At 42.2% G+C, this 17,161-nt stretch overlaps 1 protein-coding gene across 4 annotated transcripts in view; it reads right to left on the minus strand.

Moving 5' to 3' along the window:
• The window catches only part of POLE2 (DNA polymerase epsilon 2, accessory subunit), a 490,721-nt gene that overhangs the window by 98,780 nt on the left and 374,780 nt on the right, over positions 1–17,161 (minus strand). The gene's annotated exons all lie outside the window — the stretch shown is intronic.

The raw sequence follows: 17,161 nt of genomic DNA on the forward strand, positions 1-17,161 counted from the left end.
GTCCTGATGAAGGCGGATTAAATTGAATGCACCGCCGAAACGCGTCGACGCCTAAGGAGCGAATCTGGGAATACAAATTAAGGAGAAATTCAAAATTATTGTCTTCTGTTTGAGTTTTATCCTTTCTCCCTGTACACTCCTTTTTTACTTGAATGTTGTTTTTACTGATTATTGTACAGTCCTCATGTGTTTCCCAATTTTTAGTTTTTATTTGATGTAATGTATCTTTAATAAATTGTTTTAACAATTTGAAATATTTTTAGAGTGTTTTCACATATACTGTAACTTTCACCTGTTTACATTGCTTCCGTGTGATATGTGGGCTGTTTGGTAGTTATTTGTATGTCTGTGAGTACTTATGTACTATTGTGAACCTGCCCAAAGGGAATTTCTTTCTGACTAACGTCGTTTAACCTCTAGCTACAAAATCGATTTGCACCTCTCGATACCACATAAGACACTGAGTGACAGCGCACCACACATGGATCTGATGACTCCCACCTCCATGAAATGGATCCATCTGTTGTGGCCTAAATTCTGCCCAGTGCTAAAGTTATTTTTCCTACTCTAAGCAATTGTACTACTGAAAACAAGAGCTGTTGGAGTACATACATCAACATAAGCAATTGAGATTCCTTAATAGCGATTTTTAAGGAATCGCTATTAAGGACACGCAATTCCCTATGCATGTAGGAATCGCTAAATAAATTCTGATTCCTACACATTCCGTATTAGCGAATTGCAAATTGCGATTCACTAATAGAGGCCCATTGGAATGAATGGGAAACCACTTGCAATTTGCGATTACCAAAAAGGTAATCGCAAATTGCGCATGCAATTTCAAGGGAGCTAGTGGGCCAAAAGGCCACCCTTATGCACTACACCAACACAAGATAGCAGTAAGTCAAAAAAAGAAAATATGTAACTTAAGTATGTATCTGGATATAAATTTCAAACCAAGTGATAGAGAAGTTCTACCTTGTGGAACATCATCTAAGTGTACGAGTTCCCATCAGTCAACTCACGAGACCGCCCTTCATCATTTGGGGACCGTCACGTTTCAGAAAATCAAGTATCCACAATAGATTGGCAGATGTTATAAGCCTAATCTATATCAAACATAAGAGGTAAGCGTGTCTGTGGATGACTGAGTAGCAGTGCAAAAGAAAAAGTGAGAGTGAATCAGTGAACAAAAAGAAAAGTAATTGTTAAGATTGGGTAGTGACAGGGGAAAAAAAACATTTATTCTGTACCCTTTCAGTCCCAAAGTATAAAAATCAGTGCAATAGTATAACAAAATAACTACTAGGGAGTATCTTAGGTCGACATGTTTCTGCAGACTGTTGGAGCCAGGTGGTCTCCCGCTGCTTCTTCAGGACCATTACATGCTACTGTTTTAAAAAGAGAAATTAATATCACCTTAGACGTGATCTGTTACCATCTTCCTGACTTCATGGTACAATCATCCAAGGTGGGAAAACAGATACATACAGAAGAAACAAAAGAAACACACATGGCACTATTATTATATGCGTGAATCATAAAACTAATACAATTCCATTCACTGGCTGAAATACTGACAGCCACTACTGACAGTTTGAACTTATTATAGCCTTGCCCTGCTCACTCACCTTATTGGCAGGAAGGAATAACCCCACCTCACCTGGCTTCAGCTCAGGTACATGGAGCACCGCTCTGGCGGAGGGAATAAAAATGTATTTACACTGAGGAAATACAACACCATTAGACTGCAGTGATTGATCTGTCTGTAACAACCAACCAGTCAGCACCAAATATTTTCCATAAATCAAAATGTTGTCAAATAATTTCGTTAATTGTCGCCAAATAATCTGTATTGTGACAATTTGCTAGTTAAAATACAGTCCTCACGAGCGGGATTGTTGGTGTTTAAAACAACTGCTCGTTCACACAACACTCACCGTCCCTTTAAATGACATCATTCATGAGTATATAGCTTGCCATGTTCTACTCAAGTTGTCACTAACATCATGTAAACTAGCACACTCTCGTTATGTTTAAATTAAAGTTATTAGATCGTAGTAACTCTTAAGCTCAGTTAGACTGGGCTACTCAATCGGCGTGCTCGCGCAACTCCACCCATCGGCGAAGGCATACAGACTGATAGGCATACTACGCGCTATGTCAGCAAATTGCCAATCAACCATCGAAGAAGACGTACTGAGTGACAAACCCGCTGCATGCTGCATACGAACCTCTCCGTCGGTACCCCGGACGTCCCTCTGGGCTGTCTATTGGGGAGGTACCGACGCGACGAGGAATCACCATTTTGATTGTTTCCGAGGGCGGCATTGACACAGCGTATGACGTCATCAAAGCGAGCCACTCTCGGAGAGCCGGGTAATGTAGTTCCACAGGCCGGCATTGTAGTTTTCGCCGGAGAAAAGTGCTTTATTCGCAACAGTGGTAGACTAATTCATGTTACAAGTCATGATGATTAGACCTGATGATTAAACGGTCGTACAGTCGCCACAGGTCATGACTCAGGGCTATATATATATACTAACCCCTTACACCTAATTTAGAACCTGGTAAAATCTTATTCCATACGGGATAGCGGTAAAAGGGAGCCTTTGACCAGACCACATAAGAGTGATAATAACTAACTCAGTCGCATCGATATGCTAAGACTCTAGTAGTATGTCCCAGTGTGTTGTGGTCTCGTGTGTGTGTTCAGATATCGTGTACCAATCAAAAGCAGATAAATCTCGTAAAATGATGCTGAGGCTAACACGAAAATCATTTAGAGTGACATCCAGGGGATGTCTTCGTTTAGCCCTATTTTATCTGTCTTCATCCTGAACACCCATTTTTGAACAAGAAAGTTTAGGTATCAACTCCGGGTGGAATCAGTGGTTGATCCAGAACTGTCCACCGGAGATCAGTCGGTAGGTGTCCCATTAACAAGAAGTGATTAGTTAGTTTAGTTGCTTGTTTCGAACACCTAACCGTACACTTATGCTCCGAAATCCTCACCTTAATCTTTCTGGTTGTCATGCCTACATATTTCTTGTTGCAGGGGCAGGTGATCAGATAAATCAGGTTTGTGCTATTACAGTTGGTGAACCTTCTTAACTGCCAAGGGCGATCTGTGCCTATATCAATGTTCAAGGTCTTAGTAGTTTGTGGGCAGGCAGCACAGCTGCCACATTTTGACGGCGACAGGATTAAGAGCTGTTTGAGCGCAGTTTTTGCGTGGTTTCAGCGGCACAGCCTGAAGTGCAACTCGGATAAGTCTGAGCTGCTTTTCTTCGGCTGTGCCCCTAACCCGGCCTGGAAGTCCTGGTGGCCCCAGGATATGTTCCCCCCGGAGAAATCATCTTCCCAAGTGAAAAATCTGGGAGTGGTGCTTGATGATGATCTCTCCTTTCGCCCACACATCATGGGGATATCCGGGAAATGTTTTGGCATCCTCAAGATGCTGAGGAAGTTTCTTCCTCTGCTGTCCCTACAATATCGGAAGACAGTAGTCCAGGCGTTAGTGGGATCTAGGCTAGATTACGCTAATGCGCTCTTTGCGGGTCTGCCCAAGTATCTCCTGGCCAGACTGCAAATTGTCCAAAATTCGGCGGCCAGAGCTATCTTCGGCCTGCCGAGGAGAGCCAGCGCTCAACTGCTTCTGAATAGGTTGCATTGGTTGCCTATTTCTAAAAGAATTAGATTTAAAATTCTTACGCTGGCCTTCAAAGCCCTTCATTCAATCGGCCCTAATTATATTAGGAAGCAGACTGCCTTCTATGTGCCGCGGAGGTTGTTACGTTCTGCCGACTTGGCTAAATTGGAGGTGCCCCCGGCCAAGCGTGTCCGGATGGGAGAACGATCCTTTCAGTTTGTGGCAGCTCGATGCTGGAACGAGCTCCCTCTCTCCCTACGCAAAGCTACGAGTCTCCTGGCTTTCAGGAAAGAGCTGAAGACCCTGCTCTTCTCCGCGTAATCATTGTGACTGTAGTGCTGCTGCCTTTTGTGTTTTTAGGTTTCAGGTCTCTTTGCCAAAGCGCCGGGACGCCCTCTTGGGCAGCCGTGCGCTCTAAAAGTACGGCCTTAACATAACATGGATAGTGACCAGTGACAGCTGGCATGTCCCAAAGGGTCCCTACAGCTCGAGGGGTGATGTCTTTGGGTCTGGTATGAATTAGTTGGTCTCTCAGACTCTTTCCCCTTTTGAAGGCAAACAAAGGAGGTGGTAGTATATCAGTGCCCGTACTCCGGATTCTCCAGTGTTTCTTCACAATCTTCTGGATTTGATTGGATTGTGTGCAAAAGGTGTTAACGCACGTAATCCGTTCTTGTTTTGGCTTAGGGGGCAGAATCTCAAGCAAACTCTCTCTATTATTATTAGAGGCTCTTTTCTTGGCAGCACGGATAAGATGTTTAGGATAGTGTTTATCTGCTAAATTTGCCACCAAAGTTTTAGAATGGGCCTCAAAAGCAGACTTAGTAGAGCAATTCCTCTGAATCCGGAGAAATTGCCCATAGGGCAAATTGTCCCTCAAGGCCTTGGGGTGACAACTTCTGTAGTCCAAGAGCGCATTTTCCGCTAAGGGTTTGCGATACAGTTCAGACTGGAGGCCAGTAGGGGTGGATGTGATCAATAAATCCAGAAAGGCCAATTGATGCTTATCGAATTCCATAGTGAACCTGAGAAAACGATTTCTCTCATTCAACCAAGTGAAAAAAAGCTGTAGGTCCTCAACCGTCCCACGCCACACCACCAGGACATCGTCTATATACCTTTTCCACAGTCGCAGACTACCTAGATGTGGATTGGTGTCTGCGAAAATGTGGTCTCCCTCAAATTTATGTACATACAGGTTAGCAAGACTTGGAGCAAAAACGCTGCCCATACTGGTCCCGCTAACCTGCAGGTAGATGGAATCCTCATACTGAAAAAAGTTTTCAGTTATGGCCACAGTGGCCAAGGTCATGATTAGTCTAACCGGTGTGATGGAATTCAGATCTCTCTCTGATAAAAGTCCTTCAATGACCTCCAACGTCTCAGTCTGGGGGATGGACGTGTACAAACTTTCAACATCAAAAGACACCAAGATGTCAAGATATTTGTCGAACTCAATGTCAGGTATAATCCTGAGGACATCTTTGGTATCCTTCAAATATGTGGGCATTTCCCTAACTAAGGGTTGCAAAAAGACGTCAACAAAAGTTCTAAAAGTGAACCTATGCCCGATATAATTGGGCGACCTGGAGGCGGTCTTTGTGCCGTATGCACTTTTGGTAGTGTATAGAAATAAGGCATCTTAGGATTCGCAGTGCATAGATATTGAGCTTCTTTCTGGGTGACCCATCCCTCAGACAATGCTTCTTCTACTATGTGCCCAATAACTGTTGTTAGTCTCTCAGTGGGGTCACTAGTGAGTTTCCGATAAGCTCTGGTGTTATTAAGCTGTCGTAAACACTCCTGTCGGTAAATGCAAGTGTCCAGCAGGACTATCGCCCCACCTTTGTCAGCTGGCTTCACTGTCACTGCCTCGTTATTGGCCAGTGATCTTACTGCCTCTTGTTCTCTTTTAGGCATATTAATAAAATGACACTGTTGATGTTGATACAACTCCCTGAGATCATGGTCTACTGCTTCCTCAAAAGCAGCCACCTTAGGTGGGAGACCTGCAGTTGTAGGATTAAATGTAGAAGGTTTTTTCAAACCTGTATTCCCATCAAGAGATGAGGTCATCAATTTTTGATCAGGTTTATTTGCAAAAAGATAATGTAATCTAATCTTACGAAAGAATTTTCCCATTTCCTTCTGGGCAAGGAAAGGATCCCCTCTATTCGTGGTTACGAATCCCAGACCTTTATTCAGGACATGTTCTTCCATATCAGTGAGAGTGTACGAGCTCAAATTGATTACAATGTTTGAGCTCCTGATGTCCCCGGCTGCTCCTGAGGTATCTTTTTCCCATTCCTCAGATCCATTGTCCAGGGGGGAAGGTTCCAACGCACTTGCCCTTGTTGCTGTGCTCTCCGTCGTCCCCTCGACCTGCCTTGGCCCTGTCCTAAAAAAGGCTGTTGGTTGTATTCATGGTAGGGCTGTTGGCCAAAAGGTCCGCCGATGGGTGGATACATGGGTGGACCCCATGGCGCGGGTTGCCACCATAGTGGGAATTGAGGATAACCACCATGTTGGTTTTGGCCTCTCCAATTTCCCTTACGGTTACCTCTACCTCTGTTGGTGTTAGGTGTACTGGTATGGTTCGAAGAATCAGAGTCAGTAGACCCTTCCTCAAAGCTGGATGTGCCATACGTTGATCCCCCTTTACGTCCATTTCTATTAAATGGCGTTGGTGTGTATGTGTCGCTCGTATAGGGATACACCTTTTCTGTTGAGAATTTTGCAAGATCTTTCTTACATTTTTCAAGTTTGTTGAAAAGTATAGAGTCTCTTAACTCTTTACTTGCTTTATTTCCCTCGTCCTGGCCTTTAGTGAAGGCTTTGCCTGAAATAGTTGTTCTGATTTGGCCTTCCAATGTCTGCATTTCCACTAAGATTTTATCGGCCGTTTTTTTGGCGGTCTTAATAATCAACACCAGCCAATCACAGGTGCATTTCCAGGCTATCAGATACCAATCCCTTAGGAAATCTTTATCGTCAAGGAACAGGCGTGGGGCATTTGTAACAATTAGTCCACTCGGAGCACAGTTCTCCCGTAAGTATTCTGCCAGGCATATCCCATGCGCACAGACTCTTTGTTGGTTCTTCTTAAGTATCAAAACTTTCGCCCATTCATCATTGCTGTTTATTTGTACTGTGGGTATCAATTCTAACATGCTTGAGTTATCTGCTAGGATTGACTGTACCTCAGCTTCATCAAAAGCTAACCCTAGGTTTGTGGCCATGATTGCTAGGAAAATCTCAGTACTGGTGGTGTGCTGCAACTAAGGCAGTAAACACTACAGTTACTAGTTAAATTCCCTATTGATTAAAATGGACCCGCAGCCGAGGCAGACCACGGCCGATAAAATCTTAGTGGAAATTCAGACATTGGAAGGCCAAATCAGAACAACTATTTCAGGCAAAGCCTTCACTAAAGGCCAGGACGAGGGAAATAAAGCAAGTAAAGAGTTTAGAGACTCTATACTTTCCAACAAACTTGAAAAATTTAAGAAACATCTTGCAAAATTCTCAACAGAAAAGGTGTATCCCTAAACGAGCGACACATACACACCACCGCCATTTAATAGAAATGGACGTAAAGGGGGATCAACGTATGGCACATCCAGCTCTGAGGAAGGGTCTACTGACTCTGATTCTTCGAACCATTTTTTTTTTCCGGAGTTTTATATAGCGCGAACTAGAACCGAACCGAATCAGTTATCAGAGCGCTTTACATAGCACCAGTTACATTACATGAGGTCACACTTCCATACCAGTACACCTAACACCAACAGAGGTAGAGGTAACCGTGAGGGAAATTGGAGAGGCCAAAACCAACATGGTGGTTATCCTCAATTCCCACCATGGTGTCAACCTGCGCCATGGGGTCCACCCATGTATCCACCCCTCGGCGGAACTTTTGGCCAACAGCCCTACCATGAATACAACCAACAGCCTTTTTTAGGACAGGGCCAAGGCAGGTCGAGGGGACGACGGAGAGCACAGCAACAAGGGCAAGTGCGTTGGAACCTTCCCCCCCCGGACAATGGATCTGAGGAATGGGAAAAAGATACCTCAGGAGCAGCCGGGGACATCAGGAGCTCAAACATTGTAATCAATTTGAGCTCGTACACTCTCACTGATATGGAAGAACATGTCCTGAATAAAGGTCTGGGATTCGTAACCACGAATAGAGGGGATCCTTTCCTTGCCCAGATGGAAATGGGAAAATTATTTCGTAAGATTAGATTACATTATCTTTTTGCAAATAAACCTGATCAAAAATTGATGACCTCATCTCTTGATGGGAATACAGGTTTGAAAAAACCTTCTACATTTAATCCTACAACTGCATGTCTCCCACCTAAGGTGGCTGCTTTTGAGGAAGCAGTAGACCATGATCCCAGGGAGTTGTATCAACATCAACAGTGTCATTTTATTAATATGCCTAAAAGAGAACAAGAGGCAGTAAGATCACTGGCCAATAACGAGGCAGTGACAGTGAAGCCAGCTGACAAAGGTGGGGCGATAGTCCTGCTGGACACTTGCATTTACCGACAGGAGTGTTTACGACAGCTTAATAACACCAGAGCTTATCGGAAACTCACTAGTGACCCCACTGAGAGACTAACAACAGTGATTGGGCACATAGTAGAAGAAGCATTGTCTGAGGGATGGGTCACCCAGAAAGAAGCTCAATATCTATGCACTGCGAATCCTAAGATGCCTTATTTCTATACACTACCAAAAGTGCATAAGCCACAAAGACCGCCTCCAGGTCGCCCAATTATATCGGGCATAGGTTCACTTTTAGAACCTTTATCAACTTTTGTTGACGTCTTTTTGCAACCCTTAGTTAGGGAAATGCCCACATATTTGAAGGATACCAAAGATGTCCTCAGGATTATACCTGACATTGAGTTTGACAAAGATCTTGACATCTTGGTGTCTTTTGATGTTGAAAGTTTGTACACGTCCATCCCCCAGACTGAGATGTTGGAGGTCATTGAAGGACTTTTATCAGAGAGAGATCTGAATTCCATCACACCGGTTAGACTAATCATGACCTTGGCCACTGTGGCCATGACCGAAAACTTTTTTCAGTATGAGGATTCCATCTACCTGCAGGTTAGCGGGACCAGCATGGGCAGCGTTTTTGCTCCAAATCTCGCTAACCTGTATGTACATAAATTTGAGGGAGACCACATTTTCGCAGACACCAATCCACATCTAGGTAGTCTGCGACTGTGGAAAAGGTATATAGACGATTTCCTGGTGGTGTGGCGTGGGACGGTTGAGGACCTACAGCTTTTTTTCACTTGGTTGAATGAGAGAAATCGTTTTCTCAGGTTCACTATGGAATTCGATAAGCATCAATTGGCCTTTCTGGATTTATTGATCACATCCACCCCTACTGGCCTCCAGTCTGAACTGTATTGCAAACCCTTAGCGAAAAATGCGCTCTTGGACTACAGAAGTTGTCACCCCAAGGCCTTGAGGGACAATTTGCCCTATGGGCAATTTCTCCGGATTCAGAGGAATTGCTCTACTAAGTCTGCTTTTGAGGCCCATTCTAAAACTCTGGCGGCAAATTTAGCAGATAAACACTATCCTAAACATCTTATCCGTGCTGCCAAGAAAAGAGCCTCTAATAATAATAGAGAGAGTTTGCTTGAGATTCTGCCCCCTAAGCCCAAAAAAGAACGGATTACGTGCGTTAACACCTTTTGCACACAATCCAATAAAATCCAGAAGATTGTGAAGAAACACTGGAGAATCCTGAGTACGGCACTGATATACTACCACCTCCTTTGTTTGCCTTCAAAAGGGGAAAGAGTCTGAGAGACCAACTAATTCATACCAGACCCAAAGACATCACCCCTCGAGCTGTAGGGACCCTTTGGGACATGCCAGCTGTCACTGGTCACTATCCATGTGGCAGCTGTGCTGCCTGCCCACAAACTACTAAGACCTTGAACATCGATATAGGCACAGATCGCCCTTGGCAGTTAAGAAGGTTCACCAACTGTAATAGCACGAACCTGATTTATCTGATCACATGCCCCTGCAACAAGAAATATGTAGGGATGACAACCAGAAAGATTAAGGTGAGGATTTCGGAGCATAAGAGTACGGTTAGGTGTTCGAAACAAGCAACTAAACTAACTAATCACTTCTTAGTAATGGGACACCTACCGACTGATCTCCGGTAGACAGTTTTGGATCAACCACTGATTCCACAGGGAGTTGATACCTCAACTTTCTTGTTCAGGTGTGAACAAAAATGGGTGTTCAGGATGAAGACAGATAATATAGGGCTAAATGAAGACATCCCCTGGATGTCTCTCTAAATGATTTTCGCGTTAGCCTTAGCATAATTTTACGAGATTTATCTGCGTTTGATTGGTACACGATATCTGAACACACACACGAGACCACAACACACTGGGACATACTACTAGAGTCTTAGCATATCGATGCGACTGAGTTAGTTATTATCACTCTTATGTGGTCTGGTCAAAGGCTCCCTTTTACCGCTATCCCGTATGGAATAAGATTTTGCCAGGTTCTAAATTAGGTTTAAGGGGTTAGTATATATATATAGCCCTGAGTCATGACCTGTGGCGACTGTACGACCGTTTAATCATCAGGTCTAATCATCATGACTTGTAACATGAATTAGTCTACCATCGTTGCGAATAAAGCCTTTTCTCCGGCGAAAACTACAATGCCGGCCCGTGGAACTACATTACCCGGCTCTCCGAGAGTGGCTCGCTTTGATGACGTCATACGCTGTGGCAACGCCGCCCTCGGAAACAATCAAAATGGTGATTCCTCTTCGCGTCGGTACCTCCCCAATAGACAGCCCAGAGGGACGTCCGGGGTACCGACGGAGAGGTTAGTATGCAGCATGCAGCGGATTTGTCATCAGTACGTCTTCTTCGATGGTCGATTGGCAATTTGCTGACATAGCGCGTAGTATGCCTATCAGTCTGTATGCCTTCGCCGATGGGTGGAGTTGCGCAAGCACGCCGATTGAGTAGCCCAGTCTAACTGAGCTTAAGAGTTACTACGATCTAATAACTTTAATTTAAACATAACGAGAGCGTGCTCATTTACATGATGTTAGTGACAACTTGAGTAGAACATGGCAAGGTATATACTCATGAATGATGTCATTTAAAGGGACGGTGAGTGTTGTGTGAACGAGCAGTTGTTTTAAACACCAACAATCCCGCTCGTGAGGACTGTATTTTAACTAGCAAATTGTCACAATACAGATTATTTGGCGACAATTAACGAAATTATTTGACAACATTTTTGATTTATGGAAAATATTTGGTGCTGACTGGTTGGTTGTTACAGACAGATCAATCACTGCAGTCTAATGGTGTTGTATTTCCTCAGTGTAAATACATTTTTATTCCCTCCGCCAGAGCGGTGCTCCATGTACCTGAGCTGAAGCCAGGTGAGGTGGGGTTATTCCTTCCTGCCAATAAGGTGAGTGAGCAGGGCAAGGCTATGATAAGTTCAAACTGTCAGTAGTGGCTGTCAGTATTTCAGCCAGTGAATGGAATTGTATTTGTTTTATGATTCAGGCATATAATAATAGTGCCATGTGTGTTTCTTTTGTTTCTTCTGTATGTATCTGTTTTCCCACCTTGGATGATTGTACCATGAAGTCAGGAAGATGGTAACAGATCACGTCTAAGGTGATATTAATTTCTCTTTTTAAAGCAGTAGCATGGTCCTGAAGAAGCAGCGGGAGACCACCTGGCTCCAACAGTCTGCAGAAACATGTCGACCTAAGATACTCCCTAGTAGTTATTTTGTTACACTACTATTGCACTGATTTTTATACTTTGGGACTGAAGGGGTACAGAATAAATGTTTTTTTCCCCTGTCACTACCCAATCTTAACAATTACTTTTCTTTTTGTTCACTGATTCACTCTCACTTTTTCTTTTGCACTGCTACTCAGTCATCCACAGACACGCTTACCTCTTATGTTTGATATAGATTAGGCTTATAACATCTGCCAATCTATTGTGGATACTTGATTTTCTGAAAAGTGACGGTCCCCAAATGATGAAGGGCGGTCTCGTGAGTTGACTGATGGGAACTCGTACACTTAGATGATGTTCCACAAGGTAGAACTTCTCTATCACTTGGTTTGAAATTTATATCCAGATACATACTTAAGTTACATATTTTCTTGTTTTGACTTACTGCTATCTTGTGTTGGTGTATTGATGTAATTAGGGGTTATAGCAGTTTTGAGGTCGGTAAACTTCCCCTAGGACCCTCCACTCCCTGTGTTTTTGTTCACCCTTATGCACTCCCAAAAATGGCATGACTGCACATGTTGGGGGATTGCTGAGGAAATTGTGTGTTGCACGCCTTGGTTCCGAATTGTACACCCATCTTTGCAAGGCTCAACAGACCAAACCTTTCACCTATTAATTTTTATTATAATAAGTTTGATAGTCGGTCGACTGAAGAAATTGATCAGTAAGACCAGTGCTTCTTAAAGTTTTAATTTCGAACCCTTGGCCAAAGCAATTCCTATAATTTGAGCCTCAAAACAATACAAAACAAGTATATACGATTCAAATGCTCAAATATTGAAATATTTAGTTCAATTCACACATATATAAAAAGTAGCTTTTTTATTCATATACTTTATTCATTTTAATATTTAATTCTGTAAACCAGCTGTGGACCTCCTGAGTAGGCCTCGTGGACGCCCAAGGGATCTAGGACCACAGGTTAAGAACCACTGAGTAAGGCAATGCTTTGACAAAATCGGCCATCAAATGTAATCATCATATACTATTTATATGGGCAGGTGATTTTACTATTACCACTTGTAATTTCAGTAAGCAGCCAGTTTGTGGATTAGTTGATACAAAGGGAGAATATTCTACCCATTTTATACATACTTCCTCTGTAGAAGCTTTAAATGAGCTTATAGTAAAACAAATACTTTGTATTTATCAGAGACTTTTTATTGGCAAGTGAATAGTATATTACAACCTTCACTGCCTCCGGCCAAGGCTGTATTATTAATTTCAGTTAGTTATCCCAGGATTTAAGAGCTTTACTTGCTGTCTTTAATATTATAGCAAGTCGTATAGCACTCATAATCCCCTCTATCTGGTTTTTAGGTCGAGCATTCGAGACCTCTCGTATATACTTTAGTATACATACTTTAGTATATACTTATATGTTTATGTACTTTGTGGGTTCAGGTGATCAGCTCTAGAACTTGTCTGCTTCCGCTTAGGGATTTTTTTTCTGTTCCACTGCCTCTATTTAACTGTCTTGATAGAAAAAGACCAGCAAAGATCAGTAAAATACCACAATTGTTTCTCCTGAGGGACTTTATTTTTTTAGTTTTTCTGGATACTGCCTCTATTTACCTTTCTTCATAGAAAACGACCTGCAGAGGTCAGTAAAATACCAGAATCACTTTAGCATTCTCTAGATTCAAGTTCATAGAAATTGTCTTCCACGAGCACCTGTAGACAATAATATTTTTTTCAAATCTTATATTTTCAGTGATATGACCACTGAAGGCCCTGCTTTATATTAAAAACAGAGCTTTGGACTATAGGGTCTCCCGCTGTAAGGCAATATTTCTCTCCATGTGTTCCCATATCTGGCATGTCACGCAGTTTGGTGCTTACTTTCCCTCCATGTTAAAGAACAGTAGCTGTTTCAGCACCCAGGCTAATGTGCTGCATAGCTAAATACATATCAGGTCCCAAAGGCGAGACCGATTGCATTGCAAATGCTTGTTACTCTAGATATTAGGGCCGTCAATCAAGACGGAAGAACGGGGGTGATGGATTTTTCAGAACACAAGGGTTTAAGGATTAAGTAGAGTAAAACATGCCCACAACTTTATTTGAGGGATATGGTAGCCATTAATACTGACTGTAAATGACTCCTGATGCTGAACCTAGTACTAAAATTAAGAGCTTTGATATTATTATCCAACATATATCGCTGCTTACAGTTAATAAAACTACGAATCATCCTGATAATATGCCACAACACAGAAGGTTCAATTTAGATTGTTAGGCAGAGCACAAGAAATTTAATAAAGCTCTTAGTATGGACCCACATAACATCAATCTGATTCGTCAAGCCTGTACGTTTTAGAAGTCAGTCCTAAATATGCAGAGGGAGGAGACTACGAGGACCTGTCCGACCTTGCAGCAGCAAGGTGTGTGATTTGGATTGCAATCTGGTATTGGCACAGTAGAGCAATTCCTAAATCAATCACTTTTAATAGGGAAGTACGTCAAAGGGGAGGTTACCACATAGACTTGGGACCCCCTCTTTTTTTACTTAAAGCCAGGGACTAGAGAGGAAAGTAACAAGACAAAAGAAAGGAATTCCCCCACGGCTTAAATATCACATTTTTGACATTGTTCAAATACTTTATAAAGAGTCCTTCAAAACATAACAGGTACACTTGTTTTCTTATTAATTTTTAATAATTTATTGATTTTTGTATATATATCAAAAAAAGGCTTTTTTCTTATTTTCTATATAGTTTTCTTTTTAATTAATTGTTTTCTCTTAATTATATAAACATTAAAATCCAACGTGGGGGAATTCCTTTCTTTTGTCTCGTCAAAGGGGAGGTTCCTTGCATATTACTTTCATGGACTTCTCCTGTGCTTTCAACAATGTAAATCGATCTAAATTGGTGGGTATGTTGGGAGATATGGGTGTGGAAAAGGCACTGGTTCCTTTATTGAGAAGATTACACACGGACACATTTGTTAGGATACGCTATGGCCCAAATGGTGAGTGCACAGCACCAGTACGATCCACACGGGACGTCCAGAAGGGGTGTATTTTGCCCCCTTTTTAGTTTTTATTTTATACAGATGTTCTTGTAAGCTACTTAGTTCAACAAGGGACCTATCTATCTCAAGTGGGGAAACGTCAAATGCAGACACTGCTCTATGCTGATAATGCAGTTCTCCTTGTGAGAACTGCTAATGGCCTCCAATCTTTGCTGGATGCATTCACCATTTGTATCATTCATCTAGATTTAAAAATGAACTTCATGAAATCTTCTGTTATGACAAGTGGTCCCAAAAATGTCAAATTTAAATTAGATTTCATGAGGGGGTGGTTGGTGTCGGTGGGGGGGTAGTGTAGTGGCCATGGTTAATACTTTAATTTTTTTAGGTATCACGATTAACACTTTGTTACATTGGGTCCTCTTCTAAGTATGAGATCACAACTTTCCAGAGCAATAGAGGCAATACTTCGTTTTGCAGCTAGGCTGGGGCCCAGGCCGGTAAAGGAGTTTTGCAGCTATACAAGAGTAAATGCATTCCAGTGGGTCTTGATGAGGTCGGAATTTGGGGCATACCAACCCTGAGGCGCTGCAAAGAATAGAGAATAATTTCTTAGGTAGACTCCTCTCCGTCCGAAAAAGGTGCCACTACGCACATTTGTCACACAGAACTGGGGATGAATTACAATCAGCATTCCGTTAGAACAGGTCCTTTGTTTTTATGGCGCAAGGTCTGGCTCACCGCTGAAGCATTTTTTCATGATTATTTTCAAAGATTGCCTTCCGTTGGACAATATGTTGAAGATCCCATGGCTTAATTATATAAAAGTCTTTTTCTGATCTGGGAGTTCCCAAACACTGTACCAAACCAGAAACTTTTGAACCAAACTGCAAGCTGCAGATCTAAAATGTGTTTTCTAATCTTTGCAACGAGAAAAGGACACATCATGCTTCAAACATGCAGTCATTTTAATTCATTTCTGTTTAATTACTACTTCAAGTCTAGACCCTTATTTGGTCCCATGCAAAAGAAATGTTTCAGAAGCAATAAATATAGACACAATCGATTCTATATTAAATTTGACATGTCCAGCCGGACAGAGGTCTCAATCTTTACTTAATAAAAGATGCACGGAAAAGAATTCCTTCAACAAATCACCGTAGTAGGGCACAAGCCTTACCCGAGCACATACAAATCAATACAGTGAGGAAAGCACGGAACAAAACAGGGCTTTTTTAGGCAAAAGCTGCAGATTTCTGTAGTTTACAAATGCACAGAAAATTCAAGCGGGCACCTTCCCATATACATAACATATAATTTTGCGTTTTTGCATAAGGTGCACATAAAGGTCGACGGCGTTTCGGTCCCACTAAATAATCATGGGGACCATCATCAGGACACTAATTAATGCCTAGTAGTTGAAAGCCTCTATTACTGTACGGGAGAGCCCCGGTATGCTCGAATTGAGCGGATAGGCGGAAAGGGGGGGTTGTTTTCCTTGGAATGGCGGTCTGGCGGGGTTCAGAGGATAAGCTGCCCAGAATCGGGAGCTGTTCACGTCGACTCGTGGGTCTGAGCGCGGTATTTGGGAAGTGCCGGTTCAGTCGGCTTCATGTGCTTCCTAGCAACGCCCCCCTTTCCGCCTATCCGCTCAATCCGAGCATACCGGGGCTCTCCCCTCAGCAATAGAGGCTTTTCAACTACTAGGCATTAATTAATGTCCTGATGATGGTCCCCATGATTATTTAGTGGGACCGAAACGCCGTCGACCTTTATGTGCACCTTATGCAAAAACGCAAAATTATATGTTATGTATATGCGAAGGTGCCCGCTTGAATTTTCTGTGCATTTGTTAACTACAGAAATCTGCAGCTTTTGCCTAAAAAAGCCCTGTTTTGTTCCTTGGTTTCCTCACTGTATTGATTTGTATGTGCTCGGGTACAGGCTTGTGCCCCACTACTGTGATTTGTTGAAGGAATTCTTTTCCGTGCATCTTTTATTAAGTAAAGATTGAGACCTCTGTCCGGCTGGACATGTCAAATTTAATATAGAATCGATAGTGTCTATTTTTATTGCTTCTGAAACATTTCTTTTGCATGGGCCCATTGTTGTTTTGAAAAATTATGCTCCCCGAGGTCCTGTGCTGACTCGTTTGGGGTCCCCTTGTTGACTTTAATATAGAACCTTATTTGCAATCCTCAATATAGATTTTATCTCACATGATTCTTTTAATGTACCCTGCACTCTTTGTTAGCGTTTTCACAACAGTGTGGTTAATTTATGACCTGCCAAATTGTCCTTATGATAACATCCCTCCACAGAGCACTATGCACTTCATATTATTTTGCACATTATACAATGCACAACGTAAGCAGAGTGACTCCTAAGGTGCTATCAGGAATTATAAGTCAGGTTTACTTACTATAGGTACAGCGCCTTATGTTCCCTGAAATTTGTTCGATGGTGATTACTTTAATACGGGAGGCCTTAGCAGTTAAGAAGATATTTAAGTTTAAAGTGCTCTTGCCTTACTGATGTATTGTATCCATTTTAAAATTGTTTGACATTTTACTATTATATGCAGTAGAGGTGACTCAAGTGAATTTTTCTTTTATGCCATGTTTTATGAAATTTGATTTTGATATAATGGTTCGAAATGCTTTTCATTTGAGTGTATATTCTGTTTTGA

The sequence above is a fragment of the Lissotriton helveticus genome, chromosome 9 (assembly GCF_964261635.1).
Source record: "Lissotriton helveticus chromosome 9, aLisHel1.1, whole genome shotgun sequence".
In the NCBI taxonomy this organism is placed as follows: Eukaryota; Metazoa; Chordata; class Amphibia; order Caudata; family Salamandridae; genus Lissotriton; species Lissotriton helveticus.